The sequence below is a fragment of the Palaemon carinicauda genome, chromosome 26 (assembly GCF_036898095.1).
Source record: "Palaemon carinicauda isolate YSFRI2023 chromosome 26, ASM3689809v2, whole genome shotgun sequence".
In the NCBI taxonomy this organism is placed as follows: domain Eukaryota; kingdom Metazoa; phylum Arthropoda; class Malacostraca; order Decapoda; family Palaemonidae; genus Palaemon; species Palaemon carinicauda.
In genome coordinates this window covers 95,356,879-95,366,427 of record NC_090750.1, presented here as the reverse complement: position 1 = coordinate 95,366,427, position 9,549 = coordinate 95,356,879, and positions in this window count along the sequence as shown.

Below are 9,549 nucleotides of genomic sequence, written 5' to 3'. Positions count from 1 at the left end.
AATCACTTAAAAAAGATTGGCATTTGGGAAAAATGTGTCAAAGAAGATTCACTTGTTTTCCTTATTTGATCTTGCAGTCAGTAAGTTGATGGGGCAGTTTTTTTAAGCGATACCTTTACGATAATATTCACCTCGGACTCTTTAGAATGCCACACAGGCCACTTACAACTCCTTCATTTCATACCTATCACATTAGATTCTTCAGCTTTCAATTTGTGTTTTTCGTGTTCTATCTATCAAATTTTGAAGATTCCCCAATCAATATATACTTGTTTTATAATTGGAAATATGTAATTGAAATTATAACACTTTCGTAAAAATATCTTTCTTTAGAAGGAAATGTATGTTGGCTTTTATAGTTATTTCTATTTGAATTGGTGGATGATAGTAAATTGTCTGTTTGAGTTGGTTGTTTTTTAAAATATCCAGAAATGGTATACTTGCGAACCTCCCGCTGGAGGTCATAGCAGAGATTTTAATGTTTATTGCTAAGTTGAGCTCTATATTCATGAACACTTTTCAAAGCCCAACTATTTCTGGAGTTACCAACCGCAAATTCATTTAATCGTTCATTTTGCTCCACCATGATGAATTGCAGCTAAGTGATCTCGAGTTTTTGTTGGAGCTCTGCATGATGTGCACTCCTGGGATGACTCCGACAGCGGAGGCGTTGGCCTTTTGCCTTCGTACTAAAGGTCAAACATCCACTGAGAAAACATCCTTTGAAAAGGGGTCCAGCTTTAGGAAGCGTCCTATTATCCTCTTACTGAATGTTTTGAAAGAAAACGACGCTGCTATGTTACTTCATTGTGTATAACCTTGAGTAAACATTCATATAGTGAAAATTTAAGGAGATTTCCTAGTTGAGCAAGCTTCCAAATAACTGATTATCCTTTATTAGAAAAAAAAATAAGCAGCACATAATGATTATGGATTAATTTTCATATTAAAGGAACTTTTTTGTTATAATAACTGAATAATAAATAATGTATTATATTGAACTTGTCATGAAAATTTGGCTGCTAATATTGAAAAACAAGTCAAACTAATCATCGTTTAAACAAAATTAGAGCACCAAAGACGCTTCTCAATAACTGGTCTATTCAGAAGAGAAATTTAACAGAAGTGAGAAATTAATCACTAATTCCCCACCCAGCTGAAGGGGAAAGTCAAGGTCATTCCTTTAATTGAGAGTATCAATTACGTACTCATTGAAATCAGAAATTACAGGACTCGAGCTTAACTAGAGTCATCATAAATCCAAAAGTGGGCTGAATCTCTCTCTCTCTCTCTCTCTCTCTCTCTCTCTCTCTCTCTCTCTCTCTCTCTCTCTCTCTGTAACCCCTTGAAGCATTTCTTAGGGCGTGTGCTTCTGAAACCTGTTCTGCATGCAATAATTGCATGGGCGTCTATCTTCATCTTTTTTTTTTTTTTTTTTTTTTGCTTTCTTTCTCTCATTACCTTTCAGGGGTCTTTTGCAAGACTGCTCTGCCCTGATTCTTATAACCGAAATTAGATTGCAATTGCATCATGCAACGCTTCTAATAAATTATCCTGTCAAAGAAGCCTTAGTCACCTAATTTTTTCGGTCTATTTTAATAAGAACCGGTTTGAAGCTTTTTTTTTTTTTTTTTTTTTTTTTTTTGGTATCTGGCAGAGTTGAGAAGGTTTTGTGATTGGCTACATTGTGACTAAGGAAGAAATCACATGGCATCAAATCAAGAACCTACAAAAAAATCCTTTTACTCATTTTTTGTTTACATAATTTTCTGAATTAAAACTCTTTAAATACGATTATACTTGACAACAATATGAAGGTGAATTAATTTCTATTTGTTATAAGATTTGAGAATGAAAATAACATGTTGAAAATGACTCCTAACTATGTACTTGAAGAAAAAACTTGAACAGTTTAATAACGAGTTTCTGTTGCTCTCTCTAATAGTTGAGAACTTGTATAAAAGATATTATGTGATATTGTTTTCTCACAATATTTTTCATTAACATAAAAAAAATACATCAGAATAAAAATTCAACGTCAAACTCTTGTCCTATTACTTCTTATTCCTTATATCAAATGATCTTTGAAAAAAGAATTAATTGTGTTACAAACATCAAGGAAAGATGAATCTCTCAGCAGACTAACTATTCAAAGTTACAAATATAATCAAGGTATTATTATTATTATTATTATTATTATTATTATTATTATTATTATCATCTAAGCTACAACCTTAGTTGGAAAGGTAGGATGCTATAAGCTTGAGGACTCCATCAGGTAAAAATATCCCAGTGAGGAAATGAAATAACGGAATAAGATATTATTATTATTATTATTATTATTATTATTATTATTATTATTAGCTAAGCTATAACCTTAGTTGGAAAAGCAGGATGCTATAAGCTTGAGGACTCCATCAGGTAAAAATATCCCAATGAGGAAATGAAATAACGAAATAGAATACAAGGGAAGTAATGAAGAATCAAAATAACATATTTTAAGAACAGTAACAACATCTTCCATAAATAAATTATAAAAGGAGGTTTGTATCTGCCAGTTCAATATAAGATATTCGCTGAAAGCTGGAACTTATTAAGTTCAACCAATTCAACTACCTGATTACGAAGATAATTTCGCAACTTGGTCACAGCTGGAATAAAACTTCTAGAATACTGAATTCTGTGAAGTGTTGAGCCTCATGATAGAGAAGGTGTGATTATTAGAATTAACTGCATATCTAGTATTACGAACAGGAGGGTACTGTCCGGTAAGATCTGAATGCAAAGGATGGTCAGTATTATAAGAAATCTTTGGCAACATTCATAACGAACTAACTTAACTAACTGATATCTACAGTACACTAGGAATAAGAAATTTAATAGACCGTATGTTCCTGTCCAACAAATTAAGATAAGATTAAACAGCTGAAGACTAGACAGGAGAACAATACTGGAAACAAGGTAGTATGAAAGAATTAAAACTCTTCTTCAGAATTGATTGATCACCGAAAATCTTAAAAGACTTTCTCAATAAGCCTGTTATTTTATACGTCGTCCTTTGCGGTGGGAAAAGATGCAGACAAAGAAGAAAAATCACTACTTTGTTCGGGCGTACTAATGTCCCCTATTATGGAATTTGCACACGTGCCCCCCCCCCCCCCCCTGCCGCATTGCATATGAAAATTGAAATGAATGGCTAATGGTTCAAAATTAACAGTTAAAATAATTTTTCTCAACACTTCTAAGGCTCTTGCAGCAGCATAGCTATCCGTAGAATTATGATACATTTTCCTTAACCACGTAAAAGAAAATGAAAACAAATGCACCATTTATACACAAATGTTACAACCAGGTTGAGATAGTAGTAGATGAGTAATCAAGTAGCACTCAAAAGAGTAAGACATTATGACATCCAAATCCCTAGAGATAAGATGCTTCGTGATTTAGAAAGGAAAGAGAAAGGTGTACGCCATTCTAATTGTAGTTGAATAATTTTACGAAACTTGTATTGAATACTTGAATAAGTGAACTCGAGTGTTTAAAGACATAAACGATCTTGATCGAATCATTCATAATACCCACCTGATTTTTCATATGATGAAAGTGAACTTTCTGATGAGGTTACACATGTTTAGGAGTTTTGGGCAAATGAGAAGATACAAGAATGGAAAGGCCATGGTTCGAAAGGGGATAAGAAATGGGTAGATAATTTCTCTCACTTTCATGATAAGAATATTCGTTTAAAAAACAATTTGAAGCTTGGTGAGTTTTAGAGAGCATTCACTGTAATGAAAACTTTTTACACGTCAAAGAAAAGTCACTTGCACGTAACTACACTAAGGTCTGCACTAAGAATTAAAAGCAATTTCGACTTCAGTTACATTAACTTTTATGATTATCTTAAAATTCAACCTTAACTCCTTAGGAAAATTATATTAAAAGTAAAGGTTAATGTAAAAAAAAATATCTTTTATTTTGTTTCATTTTTCAAAGAAAAATGTCTGCGTTTCCTTTTTATACCATCAAAGCATTTACTCTACTATTGAAAGTAACACTTACACTGAATCAGTGATGTCTGAATTTTATTCTTTCACTTAATCAAAGGTTTCTCTAGATCTCTAAATATATAAATTTTGATTAATAAATCTCCTACCTCGGGGTTAAAAGATCAAGCAGTAGCAAAATTCTCTCTCTCTCTCTCTCTCTCTCTCTCTCTCTCTCTCTCTCTCTCTCTCTCTCTCTCTCTCTCTCTCTCTCATATATATACATATATATACTATATATATATATATATATATATATATATATATATATATATATATATATATATATATATATATATATATATATATATATATATATATATATATATATAAATATATATATATATATATATATATATATACATATATATATGTATATATACATATATATACAGTATATATATTTATATATATATATATATATATATATATATATATATATATATATATATGTGTGTGTGTGTGTGTGTGTGTGTGTTTGTGTGTGTGTGTATTAGGGTTATGCTTACGCATAGTAGCATGTGCGTGTTTTGTAAGGATGTCCCCTTTCACGTCTCAAATAGATTGTGCCCCTACTGTATTTGTGATGAAATATCATTAAACACTGCCAGATATTACAAACTCGCAAACAACCTACAATGGGGGAGATAGGTTGATGTTTGGACGTATGATCTCCAATACAGGGTCTTTAGAATTAGAGTTTAGCAAAAGATTGAAAAAATCAAATCCGAAAATGGCTAGGTTAAGTAAAACTTTGAAATGAAATCGCATGAAGTTACATATGAAAATCAGACTATATATCAGTTCAGTGAGATCGGTGTCACTCTAAGGACATGAGTCAGAGCATGACAATAAAACAATCTTCAATAGATTTAGTAGTAGATTTGAGAACAAAGACCTTAGAAGGATATTGGGAGTTAAATGGTAGAACAGGATTAAAATGAAATAATAAGAGAGATTACATATGTAGATGTACATATGTAGATGAGAACGTGGTGAGAGGTAGATAGAGATGGTTATGGCATGCTCTTCACCCTCCTCAAGAGAGATTAGTTCACTAAACGTTTAACTGGGCTCCACAAGGCACTAGAAATGTTGGAAGACACAGGCCTTTATGGCTAAGGACGATGAAGTTTGAAGTAGTAGATGATGAATGGAGAAGTATTGAATTAAAAGATCAATATAGAGATGACTGGCGAAAACTAACCGAGGCCCTTTGCGTCAAGGGGCGTAGGAGATGAAGATGATTAATATATATATATATATATATATATATATATATATATATATATATATGTATATATATATATATATATATATACTTATTTATATATATACATATGTATACACTATATATATATATATGAATATATATATATGTGTGTATATAAATACATATATATACAGTACATATACATATGTGTGTGTATATATATATATATATATATATATATATATATATACTGTATATATATGTATGTATATATGAGAATGTTAAATCATGAAAAGTTAATTCATGATTCTTGGAATGAAAGCAGCAAATCCTGGCAGACGGACTGACAGGAATGAAGAAGCGAGACTTCGTGAGAAATGAAGTTGAACTATTTAAAGCTTCTTGCTAGCAAATGTGCCCTTATTTTAAAGTCGAAAATCAACACAGGGGAGAACCAATGTCAAAGGTTTTCATACAAAAAGAACTTATAGTAAATGCAATTTAATCGGTATGGAAAACAAATCATGACTTTTTTTGTTTTCAAGAGTAATGATTTTATTGCCTTTTATGGATACCATTCTTTATGCTTAAGGGTACACTCAGGCACACTGTTCTATCTAGATTCTCTTCCTCTTGTTTTGTTAAAGTTTTTATAGTTTATATAGGAAATATTTATTTTGATGTTATTATTCTTAAAATATTTTATTTTTCCTTATTTCCTTTCCTCACTAGGCTATTTTCCCTGTTGGGTCCCCTGGGCTTATAGCATCCTGCTTTACCATCTAGGGTTGTAGCTTAGCATTTAATAGTAATAGTAATAGTTATGTGAAGGTAACTTTTTTTTATTTTTAAAAGGTTTAAAGGCAGGGGAAAGGGACAGTAACATTGCCCTATCGAGTAGGATAATGCCCTAGAGACTGACCATATATGCATATGATCAGCGACCAAGCCCCTCTCCATCTAAGCTAGGACCAAGGAGAGCCAGGCAATTGCTGATAACTCAGCAGATAGACCTATAGGTTCCACCAAACCCCACTCCTCAGCTCACAAGGATGTTGAGGTTGTAGTGACCAAAGGAACTAACGAGTTTGAGCAGACTCGAACCCCAGTCTGGCGTTCACCAGTCAGGGACGTTACCACATCGGCCACCACAACCCTGATTTAGCCGTTTTACTTTTATACACGCACACATCCTTATCTAAATTGTTTGAAAACGCTTGTTAGCACTTTGTTTAGTCTCTCCTTTCTTTCAATCTGTAACTTCAGTATAGTATTAAGTGACTGAAAACGAACATTATCCGCTCAGTAGGTTATTTAATACTCGTGTCAGTCCTGGAACCGTATAGACTAGATTTAAAAAGTAGATTTTTATTCTTTTTAACAAAATAAAACCTATTCACTTTAATTAAGAGTGTTAAAGAAATACATTTCAATATATGAATTTCTGACGACACGTTATTCAGTTACTATTTTCATGACTCCCGTTATTTCTTTGTTCACAAATACTGGTCATTCCGTTTTGTAGAACCTTGCTTTGCAAGTTATGGGATTTGAAAAATTTGTAACATTTTGAAAATAATGATAATGATAATAATAATCTCCTACTGATGGGAACATTGTTCATGAGAGAGAGTACAATTAGTATTAAAAGAAATCTGTTCTCGGACAAAATCAGATTTCGATAAGGAAAAATATCTAGACCGAATTTAATTATTTGGATTATGATATTAGAGATTATATGGAAGAGAAAAGGACTAGATAAGAATGTAAGACTTACGGGAAATGAATAACAGATAGATATGAAACAAATATATAGGAATGAAACCAAAGAACAGTTATATCTAATTGACGAGGTGGATGAGAAGAAGGTTAGAATGAATGAAGGATAAAAATTCAAAAGGAGTAAAAAGTTTTTTTAGAATGAAAGAATTAGGGTGTCCAATATGTCGGGAGGAAATCGAGGAAACACGGGTGAATGAGAATGGATGGTAAAACATTTTGAAATAAATTAGTCAGGCAGGAGAGCAAATAATTAGAATATAAGAATAACAAACGGAAACTTAGATAAGCAAAGATTTAACAAAGTTTCTCAAAATATTTGTGGCAAAGAGAGAAAGAGAGAAACAGAGAAAAAACGCATGATTTAGAGATGACCGACAATCAAGGAAGAACTAAATAAAAAAATAGAAAACAAGATGAACTTTGAACAATATCAATGTTAGCAAGGTGTTATTTTTATGAATATTAAGGATTGAAAATTACTGAGAAGCTTCTCAAAATATTTTGGGTAGAGAGAGAGAGAGAGAGAGAGAGAGAGAGAGAGGGAAGTGCAAGATTTAAGGATAATCGAAAATCAAGAAAGAGCTAAAAAGAAAAAATTAAAAACAAGATGAAGAAAGAAAAATATCATGTAGGCAAGATGTTATTTTTATCACTGTCAAGGATTGATAATCCCTGAAGAGTTTCTCAAGATATTTGTGTGTGAGAGAGAGAGAGAGAGAGAGAGAGAGAGAGAGAGAAGGAGGGGATAAAAGGCAATGAACAATATCATGTTAGCAAGATGTTATTTTTATCACTATTAAGGATTGATAATCACTGAAGAGTTTCTTAAGATATTTGAGAGAGAGAGAGAGAGAGAGAGAGAGAGAGAGAGAGGATAAAAGGTGTAAGATTTAGGGATAACTGACAATCAAGAAAGAACTAAATCGAAATATTTGAAAACAAGATGAAGAATGAACAATATCATGTTAGCAAGATATTATTTTTTCCTCTATTAAGGATTGATAATCACTGAAGAGTTTCTCAAGATATTTGTGGTTCACACACAACACATACAGAGAGAGAGAGAGAGAGAGAGAGAGAGAGAGCGCCTTATTGCCTTACCTTACTTTATGCTATGTTTGAATTCCCCCAGGTCCCTCAGTGTGAGGCAACTCGTATATCCATCAGAGAGTTGCTAATGCATCTTCCGGTCTATTTTGCATCTTCAGTCTTGGATGGTCTGGGATGCAACTTACGTATTTATCGAGCTTATTCTTAAACACATCTACGCTCACTCCTGATATGTTTCTTAGATGAGCTGGCATCCCATTAAATAGTCCCTGCATTATCGATGCTGGTGTGTAGTGGATTAATGTCCTGTGCACCTTCCTTAGTTTTCCTGGTATAGTTTTGGGTACTATTAATCTACCTCGGCTTGCTCTTTCTATATTTTTAGCTCCTTGATGTTTTCAGTAATTCCTTCGATTTGCTTCTATGCTTGTATTATCATGTAGGGTTCTCTTCTCTTTTATAGACTGTACAATTTTGAAAGCTGCAGTCTTTACCAGTAGTCAAGGTCCTTAACTTCTTCTATTCTAGCAGTAAAGGACCTTTGTACACTCTATATTTGTGCAATATCCTTTGGTAGTGTGGGTACCATATCACATTGCAGTACTCGAGTGTACTGCGTACATAAGTTTTGTAAAGCAGAATCATGTGTTCAGCTTTTCTTGTTTTAAAGTGTGAATAGCATTCCCATTTTTGCTTTACATTTAGCCAACAGTGTTGCTATTTGGTCGTTGCATAACATATTCCTGTTTAACATTACACCAAGGTCTTTAATAGCTTCCTTGTTTGTGATTGTCTCGTTATTAGGTCCCCTGTATGCATATACCATTCCTTCTCTGTTTCCATAATTTATTGATTTGAATTTATCGGAGTTAAATACCATCCTATTTATTTCCGCCCATTCATATATTTTGTTTAGATCTCTTTGTAATGAGTTCCTATCTTCATCACAAGTAATTTCTCTACTTATTCTTGTGTCATCGACGAAACTTCTCACTACAGAGTCTTTAACATTTCAGTCTGTGTCTGAGATCACAATAACAAAAAGCAGTGCAGCTAATACCATACCCTGTGGCACACCAGATATTACCTGAGCTTCATCTGATTTCTCGTCATTTGCAACCACTATCTGTTTTCTGTTTTGTAGGAATTCTTTTACCCATTTTCCTATCTTTCCCACAATATTATGCTTTCGCATTTTTTTTTTCTCTAATATGAATTTATTATGTTCTACCTTGTCAAAGGCTTTTGCAAAATCTAGATAGATCACATCTGTGTTTTTCATTTATCATATTTTTATATATGTTTTCATATTGTGCTATCAGTTGGGTTTGTGTACTTTTTCCGGGTACAAAACCGTGTTGACCTATATTAAATGAATTATTTTTAAGCAAATGATTCATTATTTTCTTTTTTATTACCCTTTCATACACTTCATATGTGATGTTAGACTAACAGTTCTGC